We start from the raw sequence: 23,588 nt of genomic DNA on the forward strand, positions 1-23,588 counted from the left end.
TCCATGACCGTTTTCTGCCTGGTTGCCCACTGAAAATTAGATCAGAAACTCTAATCTTTAAAGTTGAGTGTTGACTAATCCATTAGTCAACTTGAAATAAGGTTACCAAAGCTTCATACTTAGGAACCTTACTGTAAAAAACCCTGACATGAGAATGGCCTAGAATTCAGTGCTCTCTGCCTCCTTTTCATGGACTCAGCAGTCAATTTGGGAATCAAGTATGTGCTTGAACATACTTCAAAGTGCATTGCAACTGTAGTATCAGAAATGCAAATGCCTAGTGGCTTTCAGAGCATGTAGGACCAGATAGATAGATAGATAGATAGCAGATAAAGCAGGGTTTGTGGCTTCTTCACTGTAGCTCATAGGAAAGGAGCTCTACTCCTGTTGTTATGCTTTACATTTAAATTATTATCAAAGCAGGTAAGAAAAGCTTACGTTTTTATACATAGTGATTATGTTTATTTTAATATGCACAGGACTTTTCAAATAATTTATTGCCTATTGAATGTTCTCTTTCACTGCCACATGCATAGAACTACCTCTCTGCTCTGTACCTGTGTCATTATTTTCTAGTTGTGCCAGAGGGCAGAAACACTCTGAATGACTTGCTGTCATTCTTAGCTTCACTTATATCTCCAAGTACCATATGTAAATAAGTTCTTCCTAGCTTTCAGTGTTTTTATGCCATCTACAGGTCTATTCAAACCACTGAATTATTTTAATATTTTTTCATTATTTTGTAAACATGTACAGCACTTAAATAAAATTTTCTGTAAATTGCTTATTATTTGAAAAATAATTAGACCAGAGACATTGTTTGAAATGCTTCACAACCCCTAGCTTTTTCAGTATTTTTTTTCGATGCAGAATAATTTCATGGTGGTTTATGATAAAAACTATTTTCGTTTAAATTTTTATATCAATAATTTTGGTAAAAAGTATTTTTTCTTGGAAAAGCTAATTGTGAAAATTTAGGTTTCAGGAAAGGAAATTAAAAAGTAGCTCAATAAATATTAAAAATATATCTAAAATATGTACATACTAAATGCTTGTTTTACTTAAGAATTAATAGAAAAAGAAGATATAGCTTCTTTTTCAAACAAAATTTGATTAGTGAGAATAATTTCATATTTAAAGGGCAAGTTTCCTTCAACATACTTCATTTACCAAAATGTCCCAGAGCCTGATTCTAACCATGAATAGACAAGCTGTGGTGTCAAGATGCAGGGTGGAAACATGGGAAGCACAGAGATTTGTGACAACAGGATTACATGCATTTCTTCAAAACCACATGGCCTTTCAATCACTTTTGTGCCATGTACAGTTAAAAAATCCACAAGTGCCTTTAGCAGAAGAGAATTCTATATGTGTTGTCAAGGACAAAACTCTAAAACCCTCTTCAATGAAGTTCATTGTGCTCCCTTTAGATAAGGCAAACCACTTAAGACTGACAAAAAATGTCACAGAGTACTTTCAGACATTAGTACAAATAAATGAATGTATGAAAAATCAAAATACAAGAGAAAAGTAAGTAAGTACTAGTAGCTGACACTTAGGCAGAAATTAACCTATGTTATAAATATTCTAGTAAAGCATATTAGGATATAAAATATGACTGAAGAGCAGGTTTACTGGGAGACAATCTTTCCTGAAAGCAAAACTTAGCCTGCCATTTTTTTTCCTTGTGTTTAACTGCATGCAGGAAAATTCAGTCATGGAAATGTGTCTGTGAATACTTCACTCATGGTTCAACTGGAGGTACAGAGACAAAAACCTCTTTATGTGAACAGATGATTGTCATTATAGGTGCTGCACAGAACCACAACCATGGATGCAAAGTATATTTCCACTAGAAAAATAAACTATGATGCACAATAAAACTCTGTTATAGACATAACCAATAGTTTTACCCAAACATTCAAAACACCTCTTTAAGTCTCTTCTACTAAGAGAAAAAAGAAGTAACCTTAATTTTACTGTTGAATACTTAATTTTTTTTACAAAGTGTAATGTCATTCCTTTCTGATAGCTGAGGGAGGAGTGGTGAAGTGACTTTGTTTCCAAGCAGAATTATATGTTTTCTAGCCAACAGAAATGAGAGTTCAAAACTACAATCGCATTTATGAAAACTATGACTAATTGTCATGAATGAAGTGATGCACTTCTCTTGTAAGAGGGAAGCAATAATACACTTTATTAAAGAAATTACTTAATTAACAAAGTTCAATAGTAAATGTGACAGTGATTTAACAGGATTCGATGGCAAAGTACACTGATTATTTACTGCACAGAGGACAGGGTCAGACAATACTACAAGTGAGACCCTCCCACTGAGTCATGAGGTTCAAAAAGAAACCCCTTTTGTTCTAAAAGGAGTCTAGAACAAAATCCTCCCCAGAGTGGACTTGAAATGCAGCTTAGTCACAAGCTTGGTCAATGGTTCTTTTCTAAAGGACTATACATACACTATCAATCCTTTATATCACTTAGCTAAGATTTCAAAGTTTAGCATGCTGTTAATAACTTACTGCAAACTTGTTGCACCAAGCAATCTCTTGGCCTCCAGAAGTAACCTGAGAGCTGTCCCTGCTTGAGGGGAGATCCCAGCATGCAGCCTGCTGCCATACAAGGGTGCTCAATGAGCCCTGGGCTATCCACTACTTACGGAGTAAGGTGATTGACTTATATTCATATTTGCATACCAGCAAAGTGTCTGAGTCATTGTTCCAAACAGCCTTGGCTACCATGTTGTCATCCTGCCCCCAAAGTCCAAACTAAGTCATCACAACTCCCACTGTTGGTTATGGATGAAGCAAGGGAAGAGTGGGATAGGTTGAAAGAACACTGTTGCACAGACTGAATGAAACGATTCTTTGGGGCATTTTAGCTTTGAACACAGGCCAGCACGGAGCATGTTTACAGGATTGACAAGGGAAAATGCAGAACCAGATAGGTTAATTGATTTGCCCAGGCAGCAGCGTGGCCTAATGTGGCTTCGGTCTCAGAAGACACCTTCTGTCTCACAGAACTAAGTTCATGACACACCTGTCTCACAGAGGTTTTGTGAGACTTAATTAGAACTTGCAATTTGCTTTGAAAACAGTTTTCAGATATATAGTCCAGATGTATATATATCTATACATATATGTATATATGTAGTCCAGATGTATATATATCTATACATATATGTATAGATATATATATTTATGGCCAAAAGACACATGGAAGAAACTTAGGCAGTGGAATTAGGTAATTGGACATAATATAATTGTTTTAAGCAGTTCCTTAATTATATATTGATCTATTAGTTACCAGGGTCAATCAGGTATCATGGTGTCCTTCTTACAGTATGTATCCTCATCATTAGTACATACATATTTATCCATTATTTATTAAAAAAAAAAAAAAATCCTGGACTTCTTGGAGTTTCAGCTATGCAAGGACTATATTTTACAATTCAAAACATCATATTGCTCACAGAAGTGACAAGAATTCCCGAAAATAAAGAGAAAACATAAGAAGAAAATACTATAGATTTTAAAATGCATGTTTAAGGAAGCTATTTTTCATGTATTGCTGCCAGTCCAAAGTTTTACCAATTGAATCTCAACCAACAATAGCAAACTTCTCCATTTTACTGATACACAAGGACCTGATAAATAGGAAATGACTTGCTGATTGCTACTCTACTGCATTTTCAGATTTGAAAAGGAGAGGGAGATGAAAATGATGAAGGAGATGTCTGTTATGACAGTGTAGTCAAGTTGAAAAACTTCAGTATCCACTGATAGAAGTGCTGGATATTAAAGGTAGAGGAAAGAACTGCTGGATTATCAAGACAGCTCAATGATGCAATGCTAAAAATCTTATTAATCTAACTGTACACCTGAACTTGAATAAATGCTGAAATACACTTCAGTTGAAGGAAGTATTGCTATCACCTGTGACTTTTCTGGTAATTTCTAGTAGATTGTTTTACCACCTGTGTACGTTGTCTTTATTAAGTAGTTTGAAGTGAAAGACTTTAACACTTCTTTTCGTGTAAAAGGAAATTTGACTTTTGGAATTCAAGTTGTCAAAACTCTGAAGATCATACATAATTTTAGGAATGTAAGCAGCACTATAGACTATTGTTGAAGCATCTTATGCTTGTAAGAATCCTCTGTTGTGTGTAATATGTGTCTTTGAAGGGGAGCATACTAAGAACAAAAAAGTCTTAGTAAGAAAAACCTCCTCTGACTGGGGAATTTGAATAAAAACAATTACAAATGAAGAAATGGCACCTTACTATGTAGAGCAGAATAATCTAACAGTTATTTGCCACATTTACAGTTGAATAGTTGTGACCTGTGACTCAATTAGATGTGGTTAAATAGTATATGAGAATCACACTGAATCATATTTATAGCCCACTAATCTGAAACTCTATGAAAATGAAGGTCATCTAGCATGCTCCAGGTAGCAAAAATGAGATACAGAAAAAAACATGTTTATCATACACAAATATACACATTCCATGACTGCAATCAGAGTCTTCACCAATAGAGACACTACTCTGTTTCATTGATGTCAGTTACAGTACAGCACATCGATTAAATTTGGTAATTCATTCAGGGGGACAATATGGATGAAAAAAGGAGGAATTTGTAATCATACCTAGAGAATTTAAACAATAGAAGATCAAATATGACTTGTGAGTAGTCTTTTTTTCTGTGTATTTTTAAACAGGATTCGCTATCACAAATGTATTGAAAGAATTCCAGTCTTTCTCAAAGTATTTAATAAAGAATTCTTGCAAAAGCCTTGTCAGGCAAGAGATAGAACCACAGTTTTTCCTGTACAGCTTTATATAGGATTGTTTGTTATTGGACCGTTGGAGTTTGTTGTTACTTTTTTCCCCCCAGGGTGGTTAAATATCTCCTAAAAATATAGCCATATTTATAAGTTGTTTTCCATTGTTTATGAATTTTAATTAACATTTCTGTGAATCAGATCGCGTTTCTTAAGTTAGCATTGCAGAAATAAAACTTTTATCTTTACCATGTATTTTTGTTATGTGGTTAAGAATATTGGGAGCTGCAGTTCTTTTTGTAAGTGTAATAATTCACTCGAAAAAAAATGCCTTTTCTAATTTTCAGATAATTGGAAATTTAACAGTCTGCAATATCCAGAGCTATTGTTACCCTTTAGTATCTTTCCTTGCCATTTTATTGTTTTACTGAATGGTAATACACATGCCTGAGTAATAATGCCATGTACTATATTGATTCAATGCCCTATAACTGCCAAGATGATTGAAATGCTGTCTCCAATGGTCCTTAACAGCTCATATATGCGGATTGTGATTTGCATTTATTCCCATGGGATTTGGTGATTGTCTGTATCTGTATGCCCTTTGAGACTGCTGTACTTTAAATCTCTAAGTAGAAGAAATCTGTGTGGGTGATGAACCATTTTATTCATAGCCTGGTGGGAATCCATAAAAATAATTTGTCCTTCGTTGTCAGTTCATTGCCTCCTAAGTACAACTTTCTATGGCTTCCTTCCAGGCCCCGATGTATTTTGTGAGAAAATATAAAAGTAAAAAGCAATGAAGTTTGAAACATCAGTTTAAAAATCACATTTTGCGTCAGGGTTATAAATAATTATCTGAAGTCCTCTATAGCATGGACGTGCTGAAAAGAGGGAATACCTTTGTCTTTTATTCTGCTGCAGCAGTCATCTGAAGTGTTGCAAGTGTTTGATGAGGCAGTAAATTCAGGTTCACACGAAATCAGTAGTTTCCTATGTTATATTTTTAATTCACTTCTGATTTACTGTTTTTCTGTCAGTTAACATACACATCCGGTTTCTGCTCCTCGTAGTTGATTAAACGAATGTCCTGTTTCAGTGAAGATTTGTCAATACCTCCAAAACAGGTGTTTATGTATACATACATATACATGGCTGTCTGTATGTTTGTGTAAATATATATGTGTGTATATATACACAGACACACACATTTTATTTTTTAGACAACACTTTACCACCTATTTCCATATCACATCTAGCAGTTCATGAAACAAACAGAATTACAGCACCAGTAGAACGATAGCTTTAATCAAGACTAGCAAAATTGTTTTCAGTGGACTTTACTGGAAAGTCCACTGAAATATCTCCAGGAGTACTCTCCACACAATTTTAGATCAAGCTGTGTTACTGTTGTTGATTTGTTATCTATTCTAAACACAGTCTTCCCAGAAACACTTGTGTTTCTGAAACACAGGTTTCAGATCTTGAAAAGATGTCCTGGTAAAATCCTTCATTTGCGAGTTTCCTAAATATGTTCTTTGATTTTTTAAAAACTTGCTATAATATAGCATAATCTCACAAGCCTTATGTCTCACAAAAGTTGTTCTAAATAGGGATAAACCAAAACTGTCTAAAAAAATCAGATTTTGTGAAATACTCTTATGTGGTGCTTCCATTGTGTAAAAAGGCAGATACATTAGAATTTTGGAAGCCATATGGATCTCTATGATGTTTAACACATGCTGGAAAATGGGTTTATACACAGGAACTTAGAAGGCAGATTTTGTTCTTATTGACTAGCACAGCAAAGTTTAACTGACTTTGGTTCTTTGCTCTAGCTGCATAGATTTGTACTGACTTCAGCATGCATGAGCTGTGTGCTCCAGATCTATGTGCTCAGGATCAAAACTGGTCTTGTGAACTCAGATTTAGCTATATGAAAAGGACCTTTATCTATTTTTATGATGTTTGTGTTGCTGGTCTTGCACAAATTCCTTTCAAACCCTGAAAAATTTTCACAATATCAGCCAAAAGAGTTCTACAGGAGGTGTTCTTCCCTCTATTGCACCACATGGTTTACATTTTCATTGCTTCACTGAGCATGTTGTTATTCAGAAACAATGCAACAATCACACTTTGTACCATGATTATATTTATAATATATTTATCATACATTTATAAAGGATTAATAATTGTGTTTTCTAGATAAGAAAGTTATTTTATTGCAACATTCATTACTGCATAAGAAGATATTACCAGTTTGTTAATAATCTATTAACCCCTTAAAAACTGTAAAAATTTAACTCGATTTCATAGATTGTGAGCAGGCATCACTGTCCCGTATGTATGGAAACTGCTTCTGTGGGATTCCTTTAGTTATGCAGACATTGACAAATGATTGCAGATGTTCAGTGTAGAATTTTATTGTTAAAAGAAAATGTTATTAGTGAGTCCCTTAAAAGTTGGGTGAAATTTGCCAACTATATTAGTGGATTCAAAATCCTTCGCCCAAAGCAGTCATGTGGAATCTTGAATATTATGTTTTGGTTTTTTTCTGCAAAAGTCAGTCAATCCCTTGGTCCTTAGAAAAAGTCTTTCAAGGTTTTTCACTTCCACAGGAAAATATTTATTTCTTTTCAATAACTAGAAACTGAAGTGGAACAATTTAGGACATAATCAAGAACATTCTTTTCTTTTTGTCCCCATTTCATCAACGTAAGAGGAAACAAGCCTTGATACAATGAAATTCATTATTATTACTCTACCACTTTTAGTCTGGACTGATTGAGTCAAACAGATCTAAAACTGGTACAGATTCATTTTATGAGTTTTTGCTTTTTACAGTTTTTATTAGAGCAAGTATGATTTTGGTATTAAACTGCCTGCCATGTAATTCTGAGAGCAACAAGAAAGTGTCAGGCTACACAGTTTTTTGTTTTTTTTTTTTTAATTCATCCTTCAAAATTCAGGATAGAGAAGGAATATTTCTTACAGTGCCTTTTAGGGTAAATTGCTTTTTCAATTTGTGGTAGACTGTGTATAAATAAATTTGGGAATCGAGGTCTTCCCAAGAAAGAATAGGGAGAAGTGCATAAGAATTCCAGCTTGACTCATGCTTCATATCAAGGATGTCAGTCATAATATGAGTTGTCTCACTGTTAATCAGAAGTATCTATGAAAACTTAATATTGAAATGGATTTTTCAACCTTTACTCTGGCTGCTATGGGATAAAGCTATCTTTAATCTTGTTAGAAAGATAAATACTACTGAAAATGACAGGTAATACTGACCCAGGCAAAGCTTAGAGAAAAATGATATTAATGATAACATTGGATCAATCTGGATTAAGTTGATGTCAGTTTAAATTAAATTAAATAGAGACACTAACAAAAGTAAGTCTAATTATTGCACTGAATTTCAAAAGACAAAGAGTTACAAACCAGGATATGGAGATAGGAGTATGCATTAAGCTGCTTCTGAAAAAAATATGAATGTGGCAGGGGCCTTTATGTCTATAGAAATAGATCTATCAAAATCAATACCCTAAAAAAGGAGGGGTTTGTACCAAAAACTGTGGAAACAGCCTGACAATCAGTGGGAAGTTCTATTTAGTATCCTGTGGTCCCAGTCCAGCAAATTGATTTAGAAGGCAGATATACTTATGCTGAACTATTTTTACTGACTGCATAAATGTAGAATTATGCAGGGCTAAAGAGATTTGCCATCCTAATATGTTGTATGTTTCAGTTCAAAAAGGGAAATTCTCCTAGTTCTTGAAAACTTAATTCACATTGTATACATCTTGTTGCTTACCTAAGATGTGGGCTTCTGCGGACAGAGGGAAGAATTCTTTTCCAGACAGGGAAAATTAGAAGGAACAAACAACTTTGTAAAATATTCTGTAACCCCACATATCAAGGTTTTTTGTAATTATATGTATTGCCTCATCTATAACACAACTTCTGATGGCATTATTCTGTGCAGCTTCTAAACTCATCGACATATTATGGATTTTAATTCTCAAGTGATTCTGCAGCTAAGACTACAAGGAGAGTCAGGGGAGGAATCAATTTCTATCTGTAGCAATGAGTTGGCTCTAAAATATACCCAAGAGTAACTTGAGGAACTCTATAGTCAAATAATGTTTGAAAAATATTTTGTCCTCTGACTCAATTTCACAATATTTAAAAGTAGGTAACCAATATGTTTTTGTTCTTGGCTTTCAATCTAGCCTGTTTGTTTACTTTTGGGCCCTTTATATATATATATATATAAAGGCAAAGTACTGAGAAATAAGGCTTTCCTTCACATTTTGTATATATAGCTCTATTTTGTGTAGTGATACTGGGTATTTTAATTGAAAGCAACAGTACACCTCAGTCCCTTTTGTCTGTCATGGTGTTTAGCCAAAGGTAGTGTTGCTCCTTTCCTTGAAGCCTTCTACTGGAGTTTTCTGCACTCCTGAGTGCAGGAGAGGGCTCCTTCATACAGTGGATGGTATTGTGCTTAGAGAGGGTGCCTCTTTTATGTAATTTATTTTCTTTCTGTTTGAATTAACTTCCTCTTCAAATAAACACCTCAAAAAGTGTGACACCTTCTCTTCTGTTGTCTCTGACATTGTATTTAAAACCCCTTTTTCTTTCTGACTTAAATAGTTACTGTAGCTGTATGTGTAATTTTCCCTCAGGCCAGGTTCTAGTATGAGACTATAAGCTTCTTGCGTTCCCTGTAACTATCTGTTCCTCTGTAGTGTTATGCAGTACAAAGATTTTATGAAGGAATTTATTTTAATGAGTGACAGTTTGAAAGCTTAATTTTTTCCACCAAAATACATTTTTTCTCCCCCTGTGGTGTGTTGATCCCACTCAACAGCTAGGTACCCACTGATTGTCTGCTCACTCTCCCCACTGAAGAACAAGGGAGAGAATCAAAAAAAGGAAAAGCTAAAAACACATAGATGAAGAGAATTTAACAGGTGAAGGAAAGCTTCCTGTGCAAGCAAAGCAAAATAATTCATTGCTTCCCATCAGCAGGGAGATGGCCAGCCACTCCCTGGGAGGCAGGGCCTCAACATGTGTAGCAGTTGCTTGTGAAGACAAACGCCATAACCGAGAACAGCCTCTCTCCCTGCTAATTTCCCTGAAACTTTATTGCTGATCATTATGTCATACCATATGGAATACCCTTTTGGTATGTTGGAGCCAGCTGTCCTGACTATGTCCTCTCTTGAACTCTTGCCTGATTTCCAGTCTACTTAATGGTGGACAGAGCGGTAAAAAAAAAAAGTCTTGACTTCGTGCAAGCACTCTTCACCAACAGTCAAAACACCAGTGTACTACCAACGCCATTTTAGTCACAAGTCCAAAGCACAACACAATATTGGCTGCTATGAAGGAAGTTAGCTCCATCCCAATCAGACCCAAAACACTTTCCTTCAGTTCTTAAAGGTTTTGGAGTATCACAGGAAACTAAGTCAAAGACTTTGAGAAATCATCTTTGTCTCTGCTTTTGGCAGTGGGATCAACAATATTGATGTTATTCACAAGAAATGTTCACCTAAACATTTCTCAAAAGTAAATCATCATCATGAAAATTTCATTATTTTTTAGAAAAAAAAAAATATTCTAGCCCATTTTGGGGTAAAAATAACTGAAAGGAAAGTTTAAAACTTTTGATTCTCCTAATTTAACATTTTACAAAAGTTCTGTGAGGATACATTTATATTTAATTAAATTTCCCCACAATTTTTTTTTTTTTTTTTAAACAGAAGACTGTTATCCGAACATCACTTTGTTTTTCTAATTCATTTCAGCTGTGATAAAATGTGTCAGCAACACATCTGTGTGAACCAATTGAGGTACAAGAGAAAGGGAAAAATTAAATCCACCCGAATACTATGATGCATTGCATGGTAGATGATGTATTGGGTAAACCTTTTCTTGACAAATAGGATTTATGTGGTGGTAAAGAAGGCAGTAAGAACACTGAGAGAGATGAAAATAGCACAGTGGCAAGGGTTTTTTCCATAAAAGTGTGAAAAATTGAGATCCGTAAGAGATTATGTTCTTTGTTAAGATTTGACATTTTGCATTTGAATGGCCAGGTTTTGGTAGTCATGGGGGACAGCTACAGAGGTGGCTTCTGTAAGAAGCTATTGTGCAGATGCAACTGAGCTCAGAGAAGGGGTGAGTGAGGCTATGTGAGAGGAACAACCATGCAGACACTGCGGTCAGTGAAGAAGGAGATGCTTCAGGCACCAGAGCTGAGGTTCTTCTGCAGCCCTTGATGAAGATCATGGTGAGTCAGGCTGTCCCCCTGCAGCCTGCTGTCAACAGAGGTGCAGAGATCCACTAACAGCCTGTGGAGGAGACACACACTGAAGCAGGTGGATGCCTGAAAGAATGCTGTGACCCGATAGGAAGCCTGTGCTGGAGCAGGCTCCTGGCATGGACTTGCAGACTTGTGGAGAGATGAGCACATGCTGGGACATGTTTTCCTGGTAGACTTTGTGACCCTGTGGGGGACCCACACTGGAGCTGCCTGTTCTTGAAGGACTGCACCCCATGGAAAAGCACCCACACTGGACCAGTTTGTGAGGAACTACAGTCCATGGGATGGACTCACACTGTAAAAGTTCATGAAAATCTGTCTCCTGTTGGAGGGACCCCACTCTGGAGAAGGGGAAAGCCTCCTCTCCCTGAGCAGTGACAGAAACAACCTGTGACGAACAGACTATAACCCCCATTCCCCATCCCACTGTGCCACTGAGTGTGAAGAGGTAGAGTCTGGGAAGGAGAAAGGTGTGGGGGAAGGTGCTTTTCAGATTTGTTTTGCTTTCCATTATCCTTGTCTGATTTTGATTGGTAATTAATTAAATTAAATTCCCCAAATCAAGGCTGTTTTGGCCATGACAGTAATCAGTGAATGATCTCTCCCTGTCCTTATTTAAACTCATAAGCCATTCATTATATTTTTTTTCTTCCTCTCAGTTGCATAGGGGAGTGATAGAATGGCTTTGGTGGGCACCTGGCATCCAGCCAGGGTCAATCCACTACAGTGACTCTCATTCACTTCATTGTACATAGTAGGAAATCCTCTAATAGATTCAGTCAGCCTTGTTTTATTGGTTTTCAAAATTAAGTCAAGGTCAGGCATATTGCAGTGATATTACACAAATGATAGTAGCATCTCTGCCACATCAACCTAAATGTTGAATTAATGAACCAATACTTATTAATGGAACTGAGTTTTACCACGTTTTTTGGCACTAAAATTCAGAACTGTTGAAAGGGTTAGTTTTTTTACATGACTTAAGGATGTCCCTTTTTTCAGGCAAGCCTTCTCAACAACATAAACAAACTTATTTTCCAAAGAGATTGTATTGCTCATGGTACTAGAAAGTTGTCTGCAAAGACAAGCCTAACTTGCAATAGTAACCCAGCAGTGCTCTGGTATGTAAAGGTGGACCTGCAGTATCATTTTAAGTCTTATTGTAAGTCCGATTTGGAAACAAAATTCTTGATTGTCCCTACTAACTCTGCTTTGTCTCACGTCATAGAGAAGCCCTGGAGCAGCTGAACTGAATTCCTTTCAGACAAATCTGAAGCAGAAGATGTACTCAAGAAGCATGGGTCATGTACCCAGCTGATAATAAACACTGAGACCGCAGGATCTCACTGGGTTTGCAGAGCAAAACTGCCTGCAATATAAATGATACAAACATTGTGGCCTTAGCACCAGCTGTCTGGCTCTGCTCTTGCTGTTCCATGCTACTTGCTAATTTCAGCATAAGATACATTTACTTAAATGCAAGAAAAGATTATCTACAGCACAATGTAATGTAAAAATTACTTAGCATAGAAAACCAGGTGCACTCTACAAGAATAGTACAAACAGGCATATCAAATTGTATCTAGAAAAATGAGTAATTGCCTCAATGGGATGCTGCATCCTAGCTAATTGGTATAACTTCTTAACACCACACAAATGCAGATTCAAACTGTTTCACATTCAAAAAGTAGATCGGTTTCAACTAAGGTATCTCAGGATGGTGCTGCACTGTGCAATAAAAAACAGCTCCTCGGTTTGCAATGGTGCTGATGAAATCACAAAAGGGAATTTCTTGTCTGTTCTTCTCTGCCAACACAGAACGTCATCACGAATTATGTTCTTTTTAAGAAATTACAATAACCATAGAATTTTTTTACGTATCTATCTGTACTCCTTATTAGCTATTAGCAAAACTCTACCATCGAGTCTTTCACAAATTCAAAATGGGCATCATCAAAAGCTGTATTTAAAGTCCTGCAGGTTGCTATTAAGGTATTAGATCAAAACAACCAATAAGGTAGGAAAATTAACCTAAGCATTCCAGGGCTTAAGAAACTAATTTTTTTCCATTCATAAATGTGTATTTTATGACAAGCTGTTTTTATTTAAGGAGAAAAAACGTAAGAAGACAAAGAAACAGGGTAACAATAATTTTGGAAATATAACTATGTTTTTATATGCTTTTTCTTTGGTGAGGCAACCTCTAGGCCATACAAAATTATTTTTCCTACAGTCCTGCAGTAACTTTAATTGATGGTTTAGAATTGTAAATAGTGAAGTCCTTATTGCTTCAGTATGTCCGGTTTAAACAGCACTCCGGTTGGTTTGACGTGGTTCTGCCGGCTGCTTCTTGCTCTCCTACATTCCTCTTATCTACTATCTGTCCTCCCTTACCAAACTTTAAGCAACCATCCTGCAAAGTACCACTTACAGCCTGTTCCTGTACTAGCTGCTTCCAGTAGCCTTGAATTGCTCCGCTGTCTCCACTTTGCCACCTCTTTCTGCCATCTCCAGCAGCTTTGCTAGGATATTTTATTTTCCAACTGTTCGAGAACTGCATGTGGCACTGAGAACAAAACACCACCTTTTAAAGCACAGGAGGCCCTTTAACAGCTTCCGTTGTTCTCCCTGTATGTGATGTGACATCTTTTGTTGTTAGTGGTTTGTTTTACTCCAGTCTGAATCAAATTCCTTCACTCTAGAGCTGGAAAACATTGCTTTAACTCAGCATGACATCTCTCTCTAGGCAGATTCAGATGTTGTTGGCCCACACTCACGTACACTATTACAAATGAAGTGTTTTCTCAATTTTTAAGTGAAATGTCACTCAAACATAGTAAAACAACGTGTGTAAAACAAAACTAGTTCCAGACTAGCAATTGCTAGTTTTAATTTATCTCCTATTTTCATCCTCAGACATCATCCTTGCACACCTGGTTTTAGGCTCCTATCACCTCTGGAGAGGTTCACAGCACATGTTCACAGAACAAAACCAAACCAGTTTTTTTCCCATGAGCCAGATTCAGATGCTGAATTTAAAAGGCAAATTTTTGTTTTTTTTTCTCCCCCTCAACTAAACTCCCCTAAACTCTATCAGTATTATTAAGTATGCAGTTCATTTTCTGAAGGAAATATTATGAGAAAGTGTGGTGATATAAACACAAGGACCTCCTTCACCTCCTGCATATCACAGAAACAATCTCCTTGAAAATAATGAGAATATGATTAAGCTCCAAGGTCAACAGAATGAAACATTTAATTCTAGAAAATGAGACGAGGATATCCAGCAAATACACGACCTATGTTTTTTCTGTTGTCTCCATAGTGAAACTTTATAAAGACAGAAACATACTAGTGTAAAATTCATCACTTGAAATGCTACTGTTGGAAAAAAAGGAATTAAGCCCACAGGGAAAAAAGGATACCTGAGCTTAAGGTAAGGAGACAATGTGTCAGGTGCACCCCACAGAAGTTCATTAAGAAACAGATAAGGGTAGAAAAAAAGCTGAGAGAATTTCAGCTTTTAAATAGTACTTCTACTGTTAATCACATATTTAGTTAAATTAAGACCATAGCGTTACCAATGCCCTGGTGAAATGCTTATTTAAAAAGTATATTCTTGCAGTTATTTGTAAAGTGTTGCATGACTTGGAGACTTCTTATGGTTTCAGTAGATCTGATCTTGAGGAAGTCTGAATGCTCTGTTGGATTCCTTTATGGAATTCGACATGATTAAGAGAATAAAACCAGCATTCTTAGTTTTGATAAAATGTGCAAGTCTTTTTATCTTAACTTCCTCTACAGGTGATATATTTTTTAGAATTATATTTTAATTGTAATATGTCTGTATTAATAGCGTACAAACTAATTTTAAAAATGTGTTAAGTGAGAGAATTGCACCAACTTTCATTATATCTTCTGCACTTAAATAAAACCTATTCTTCATGAAAGCTTAGGCAAACATGTAGGTTAATTTAAATCTGCCAAAGTTACTTGGTTTTCCAGTAGTCATCATGACATACTATAGTACTTTTATTACAGTAGTCATAACTATGACTGTAACACCCTTGTCATGAGAGACTGGAAGGTTTAGACAAAATTTATTAAAAAGCTCTGCTGTTGAGTCACGAGGTGCAGAAAAGACTGTCTTGCTTTCTAAACTCCTTCTCAGAGAGGAGTCTAGGTGCAGCTACATTCAGTCTTAGCCTCAGATTATGTCAATAGTTTAAATTTAAGGAATTATAGGGGTGTGATTGAATCACTTTTGTCATGAAAGTTTTAATGACTGGCAAAATGAGAGTATTTACATAAAATGAATATTTTATTATTACAAATTATCAGACAAAAGATCTTAATCAGAACTATTTACTGCACAATATAAACGCTAAAAATCTACTAGTAGAGTATGATATAGCATAAAGTAATATAGTGCACTGTAACAAAGCAATTATTGAAGCAGTTACATTAAAGCTAGCAAAAAGAAAAAATTATTAAGTAGAGATTTGGTGTAACTCACCCGTACCAATGCTTGTGGGGAGCTCTCTTTCTCTCGACCTTGAGGAGTAACCTTGTGGGGCATTCCCAGCCGAAGGGAGGAATCTCCACACATACACCCTAACAAAGTTTATGTCAGAAGAACCTGATTGCATGAAAGGGGACTGGAATTTTACAGTATAAAGTGATTGACTGCTACTTATACATTTACAGGCCAGCTAGCAGCTTATCTGTCAAATCAGACTTCAAAAAGTAGTGTGTATAAGAAGTCTGGTGAACCAGGATGGTTTTAGTATAATTAACGCCAAGACATCACCCTGGCTCCATCAGTTATTTTGCATGATAGCTGGCATGATAGTTTGAAGGATTTTAGGTCTTATCAGGGTGGCTCTATCCTGCCACAACCCTGGCTTTTCTTCCAAATCTCATGTTTCAGTGCTAATGGACCTTTCTAAATTAGAAGAAATATTCTCTGATCTTCAGAAGAGCCATTTGTCACAACCCTTTCCATGCTGTTTTCATCTGACTCATCCTCCTGCAAAAACCTAACTCCTGTGATTTCTCCAGTTCACCAGATGTAATTCTTGTGGGAGGTATGAAGGAAGGGAACATTGGGGCAAGAACTGATAAAGATCCTGGTGGAGCTAGATGGGCAGCAGGACACAGGTTTTCCCTATAAGAGATGATTCAGAAAATGTGGATTTTGAAATGTTCCTACATTTACTCTGGAGCTGACATCCCAAAATTCCATTAGAAGAATTTTTTTACTGTATGCAGTTTGTATAATGTGCCTCAATATTCAAATGTCTAAGCTAATTTAAATCCATTTTGATTAAACTTTTGTGCTTATGGTGACAAAGCACAATTTAAACTGCCATTACAGGTCAAACCACTGATCTGTTAATCCAATGTGCTATTTCTGTCAGCAGTCAATACCAGCTGCTTCAGGAAACAAAAACACCTAATAAACAATTATGAAATAACATATCCAGAGGCAAATCATCTTCCTAACCTTATCTACTTGTGTGTGTATCATTAATTGTGAAACTGAAAATGTAGAGAAACTGAGAGAGATAGCTGGAGAAGCAGAGAATTGCCAATTATGACAATTAGGGATAAGTAAATTTGGAGTCTTGGCCATACACCATAGAAGCATTTTATAAGAGCTTTCATATTAATAATTGTAAACAAAGTATTTACCTGGTCTTACCTTTGCAATATCTACCTGAGTGCAAACAATAGTCCCTAAAATCACAAGAATGGTAGTATATCCTTCTTTTATTACCTTTGCATGCTTTTAGATTTTCTGGCTCTCATGATCTGAGTTTTGCTGAGGGGTGGGGGAATGTTCTTTCCTGTGCGCATGAGGGATCACATAAGAAAATCTAATGTTGAAATTCATCTCATATTGCTTAAATGAGAATGAGCACTCCAGACTAAATTTTGTGACCGCGTTTTGGAAAAAAAAAATTTCCTGACTCCACTCATGTTGAATAAATATATAGAACAAGATTATATCTATATATGGACATATGTTTTGTTCTTCACTAGCATTCTGCAGAGATGTCTTTAAATCCTTTGTACCTTATTATTCTGTACTTGATGTGTTAGAGAAAGCAACTCTGGAGCAAAATAAGCTGCTATATAAAAGCAGTTTCAGATTGAATAACTCCAGTGATTGTAATGGTCTCCAGGTAGAGATCATCTGAATTTAATGAATCTTCATTTTTAAGAAACCAACACAAAGTCTAAATCTTTGTTTCTTTGATATAATATAATATAAACCAAGATGGCTGATTAATTTTAGGGTGTCCTACAGAGACAACGTATGGTTCATACTTGCAAGTGTTCTGTACATTGAAAGCTCTTTGTTTTTGTTGCTAAGTTATGGATTTCAAAGCTGCCTAGTATATTTAATTTAAATAGAAACTGGGCATCCAAATCTCTCAAGTGGCTTTGGAAAAATTTCAGTCAAAATTTTTTTTCTTGGTGTGTCATAAATAGACACCAAAGTATGAGAAAAAATATTTTAGAGATTGTGGTTGCCTTCCTAGCTGAACAGTACGAGATACCTTCCTCTTTTATAAGAATGATATACCTTCTTCTTTTATTAGTGGAATTTAATTACTGTTGTGATGCATATTGTACCTAAAATTTGGAAGATTCCTGTTGGTCATTCAGAACACCCTCAGTGCAAGCCTGGTTTCCCCTATGTTCAGAGAATTGCTGTAATTAAGACCTTAGTGCACAATGAAGTTTTATTTATGGCTATCATTCCCATTAGCAACAATCCATTTCTCATATTCTGTCCCTGTTTCTTAATTCACTCTAGTTTTCATGCTTGTCCTAATTGCTAAACTGTAAATACTTCCTCTGTCATTAAGCTTTAATTTCATAGTAGTCATGCTGTGAATGTACTACTATAGATAATGCTATGAATGTAGTACTGTAGATGTATAAACATAGCAGGGTATATTTTCTGTTACAAAGAATTCATAGTGTAACAAAAGCACCATTATAAGCACACTACAGGATCACAGATGGATTATGTTCTTTGTCTAAATAAGATAGAAAATTGGTAAGAGCACTTGGAATTAAAATGAGGTCTTCTGAATGCCATCTTATTGTTTGCAACTGTTTTTGTCTGCTCCCTTATCCTTTTGTTAGCTGAGAAACACAGTTGGCAGAGCAACAACAGGTGTAGCGGGTCTTCGCAGAAATTGCTGGCAATATGCTGATGTTGCAGACAATTTCAGATTAGTCTCATTGCTTAAAGCTTTCATTCTTTCTGTGGAACTTAGTAATTTGAGCTCTCTGAAGTGTACTGTTTTCTTTGGAACTCGCAAAATGTCTATATCAGGATGATAGTCATAACACAATAAAATATCTTCAGTGCAGGAGAGAAGAGCCCTATAGGAACAATATCTCTGAGATATTTTTGTATTTAGTATCCACACCTGTATTGGACTATTCTTACAGCTATATCATATTCAAAAAGATGTATAATTTAATATTCATTATCAACTCTTCATCCATCTGCCTTTTATTTTCTATAAATTAAGAAAGTGGATTAACACGAATGGTGGTTTTGGCGGGGATAGTCTATACTGTTTAAATTAGAACTAAGGAAACTGCTTACATCAATTTATCATTTACTAAACCCCATTCTCAAAAATGTGTTAGTGTTTTTTTCCATATGTGCATGATTACATTGTATTTCCAAAAGAGTATTTGAAATATATATTTCCCTTACTCTGAGCTGAATATAATTTTGTCTGAATTTTCTCTTCGAATTCTGCAGTAGTACATCTTTGCTCCAAGTGTTTTCTGCAATTCCTTTCTCTAGTGAGTTTTATTTTCAAATATTTCATCGAAGTTGAATCACTGCAATTTCCACTTCTCTTCTAGGAGGCCAATTCTCAATTTTTAGAATCTAACCTTGTCCAATATTCTTTATTATCTCATCTACCTTTCTCATTTGAACACTGGAGATTATTTCCATATAGAGAGAGACCAGTATTATGGCTTAGTATTCACAGAGAAGACACATTGCTGTTCCAAAATGAGCAACAGACAGCATCAAAATTCAGCTTTGAGGATATACTACTCACCTGTGTAACACCCAGAATATCCCTTTGTGGCTTAAAGTATGATGAGTATGTTCTGGGTCTTACAGCAACAGTCTTGATAAAGAATGGCAGTCTCTCATCTGGATATCAGTAAGAGATTTCAGAAAACCTTAATGAAGGTACGCTTGAGAGGTCAGATCAGTGCAAAAACAGTGAATATAGTTGCCTGCTGCACAAGTGACCACTACACCTTTTTCCAGGCAAAAAAGTGGTGGATGACCCTCTGTGAAAAAATATTTGGAGATTTCTGACAGACAGTTTTTTCATTTGGCATTAAGTATAACTGGGTTTAAAACAAAGGAAAAAACCAAACCAAACCAAACAAAGCAAAACAAAACCAAAACCAAACAAAAACTAAAGGAAGGCTACTTTAGAAATATGTTGGAAACAGTCTGATGAGCAAGTAATTAAACATCGGAAAACTCAGAGAAATTAAAGTATTTCAACTGACGTGCAAATTTTAAACATAAAAGATCTGCTAACAACAGAAACAATTAATGAGAGAAGTTCCATATTTTGGATTATATGTAGGTTATGCAATTTTGATCCTTTTTTGATGCCTCTTAGTGCATCCTACTGCCATCATCACACAAAAAAATATATAAGATTTAATAATTAATTTCCTGGACCAATATTTATTTTTTTAATGGAGTATAAGGCCTAAAATGTCAGGCTTCTAATAACTTACCAATATATACATTTTATTTGTATTTCTCAACCAGAAATTTTGTCAGTTCTTTGATTTTTCTTATCTAAAAAAACCAGAAATACATACAGTTATTAGTGTTGAAAGGCCTTAAGGCTTGAAGTTAAACAGCAGTAGAACCAAAGTCCATGTTAAGCATTTTGTCAGAAAAAGCATCTCTATCTGTGTTTAGTATTATTTAGTATTTCCTTAAACATGAATTTTCTAAAAGCCTATAAAGGTATTTAAAAAGGTACAAAAAAGAACTATGGATGACTAGGGATGAAGAAAAAGTGAGTAAATATAGATGAAGTAAAATGCATTATTTCTTCAGAGAGTGCATTCTCAGTCTTTGGAATGTGGTATCAGAATATTTTAAACTTGAATTCGGAATAGTGGACGGATTTAACAAAATGATGTATAAATTAATGATCTGTAGTAACATTGAATTTTGTGCATGTAATAAAGTGGTAATGAAATTTCCATCTGTCAGGTTGGACTCTTTCTTAATATGGAAAATTTTCTAGGTCCTTGTCTTCTTCCTCCTCTCCTCATGTTTTGAAGCATCAGGTTATTCATACTTTCAAACGCATACTGAATTTGTTATTTTTTCAAGGATGGCAAATTTTATGTGTTTTTTGATAACAACATATACCAGATTCCTCCCAATTAGTCCCAGTAGCATGACAGAAATGGGGAAATTTATATCAGAAGAGGTATAATGCAGTAGAGAGGACAATGCAAATCTGAAAATCATGATAAATTTTTGAGTCTTTAACTTGATAGACTACACACTATGTTTGTTTACCAACCACATTGAAAAATTATGAAAAAATAACAAGTTGTACAATGACCCCTTGCACAGAATTGCAGATATCTGGAGAGAGGAAGACTAGCTAAGTTTCACTTAAGTTTGTTGCTTTGCCAGGTCGCGATTGTTTGCTTTAACGCTGATGTATTTCCTAGCCATTTGTCCCATATAAATTTTGAATTCCCATATAAATTTGGATTTCTGCCCCTTTCAAGCACAGAAGATCTCCGACATTCTTGTAATGAAAAATATTCTGAAATTTACCTAATATTTTCCTTAAATATGGTAGTACATTTTGGCTTAAGATAGTAATGCAAAAAAGGTAAAAATTTATGTCTTAAGACATCATACTAAAAGAACACTTCTAAACTAAAATAATCAAACGTAATTTGTACACAGTGCAATGCTACAAGATAATTCTAACATTCTTTTTCTTATTTATCTATAAAATACTATTATCTATATGTATTTATATATAAAGTACTATTAAAAAAAATTTCTGACATATCCAAATTCATTTTATGCTATGAGACTCCTCTACTTGTAATAATTAAAGTTTAGGGATGAAGAAAGTTGCATATTTTTAATGAAAAAATCAGACGAAGAGAAACTTATTCTAAATGTTTTATGAATTTGAGTTTGGAAAGTTGTTACAGGTTGCACCAGTTGGAAAACTGTTATATAGGCTAGTTCTTGGATAGATTCCTGTTAAATCCATAAGGAGATTCAGTTCTTAAGCCGCAAGCAAACCTATCTTACTTTGAACATATTGCAAATGCTCATTGAAATCAATAGGTCTTGAGGAAGTCTTTCACCCATAGTTGCTCAGTGAAATAATTGTTTCCAAATCAGAGATGAATAAAAAAAAGGAAAAGGTTTCAGCCACTAGGCATTTAAAGTTTGAGGCTGAGCAGTGAAAATATAATTGGCCGTGAAGGGAACCCCATGATCTCTATCACACTTTTCCTAAAGTTGGGCCTTACTCATTGCAGCAAAAAGCTCCTTACTACCTTTGAATTGTGAAAGAAGTAATTTCTAATATGACACTTCGAACTAAAAGTTCCCCTGTCAATGCACAACTATGGGTAAGTACATCAGTACCAATAATATCTGGTTTTGGGGAAAGTACTTTTTATCTATAGAATGGAACAAAAGTAGCTACCAGTCATCATTAAATCTCAATTTCACCAAACACCACAATAAAAAGATGCATTAGTTAAAACTTATGGATTAGACTGCTTATTGAGTTACTTCCTTCTCTCTAACAGATTCTGGTTACAGATGAGCAACTAGTACTAAATGAATCCCTCTTTTATCTAGCACTGGATAACTTACATATGAAATGGTAAAAAACAGAATGAAGGTTTGTGCTGTATACTATGCTCTGAGTATATTGTCACACTTTTCAGCAGCTCAGCTCAGAACATTCCTGATTACGGTTCTGCCAAGAGAAGCCATCCCACATAAAATGGGAGTCGACTATTTCAGTCATAGATTAGTCAAATGCAGGAAGGTGGCTTTATTCTTGTTGTATGTAGTCTTTCACTGCAATGCTGTTGTGATCCTTTGTCCTTCTAGGTAGTTACCTCAAAAGACAGCAAAATCCATCTGTTGTTACAATGGATTCTACCCTCCTAACCACATATGTATAATCAGACCACGTGTTTCACTGATATTAAGATTTAATTTTGCCTTTTGATCTATTCAATACAACTTCCCATTGGAGAATTTCAGAGCATTTTTGTTGTGCATATGACATATATAGTTAAGATTTATATCTAAGATTTGATTCTATTTCAAAAGCCAATTCACCTTTGGGATAGATTTGTTTCTTTGGTATCAGTTCAAGGTATCTTTCAGACAGAAGCTAAAGTCTTTGTAAACTCCAGTGAAACTCAGGGTTACATACATTGTCTTGATTTTTTTTTCTTCACGCTTCACAGCTGTTCTTCAAATAGATACACCACAGACTCCACACACATTTTCACACAACCCATTTAAGTTCTGAACAACAGAGTAAGACCTACATTTACCCTGATGAACATTATATAGCCAGCGAGGCCCCTCTGGTGAGCCCCTCTGAATGGCACATCTTCTGTCACTGCCATCTGACACCTGTAATTCTAGAATATACAGTATGAGACCAGCATGCAGGCTGTTGAGAGAAAATGAGGTGAAGGACATTACTGACTGAAAATCAGAGTGGAAGACTCAGTATATCTCTGGATTATGGCAGATGTCTGAAGTATTTAAGGGCATAAATGTGATTCATTCATAGGGGGTAGGTAGATGCCCCTCAGCAAATATTGGTTTGATATTTCAGCCCTTTTTTTTTCAAAATTCATAATGAAAACCAAAAAGTACCCTAATTTTTTATCTTTAATAATAGTAAAGTTTTTGAGACTGAAGTGTGAAGAACTGTCAAAAGATAATGTATTCTGTTCTAGTTAAGCTCTTTCTGCCCTCAGCAGTTTCCTGTGGTGACGATAGGTCAAGTTTCCCGTCAGCTATTTTCTCTACAATTCAGCTGGTGAGTTCCCATTTGCTCTAAGTATCATGAGGCAAAGTGAGTGGAACATGAATCAAAGACAATGTATATGTCAGGAATGGGGAATTCCACGGTCCAGTTCACAAAACAGAATAGTGATTGTCGGTGCATCTGCAATGAAGTCAGAGTACAGCCTTCTTTTACCTGCTGGCTAGACAGGCCTAAATGAGACAGAAATTCAAATCCTTTATTCAAGTCCTTCTCCTAGAGGAGCAAATATAATTTTTTTTATTTCCGGACATTTAACTGGGGCTGGCTTTTTTTTTTTTTTTTCCAGCCAACAATGATATGAAATT

Source organism: Lepidothrix coronata, unplaced genomic scaffold, assembly GCF_001604755.1.
Source record: "Lepidothrix coronata isolate B3197 unplaced genomic scaffold, Lepidothrix_coronata-1.0 Scaffold26, whole genome shotgun sequence".
NCBI lineage: Eukaryota > Metazoa > Chordata > Aves > Passeriformes > Pipridae > Lepidothrix > Lepidothrix coronata.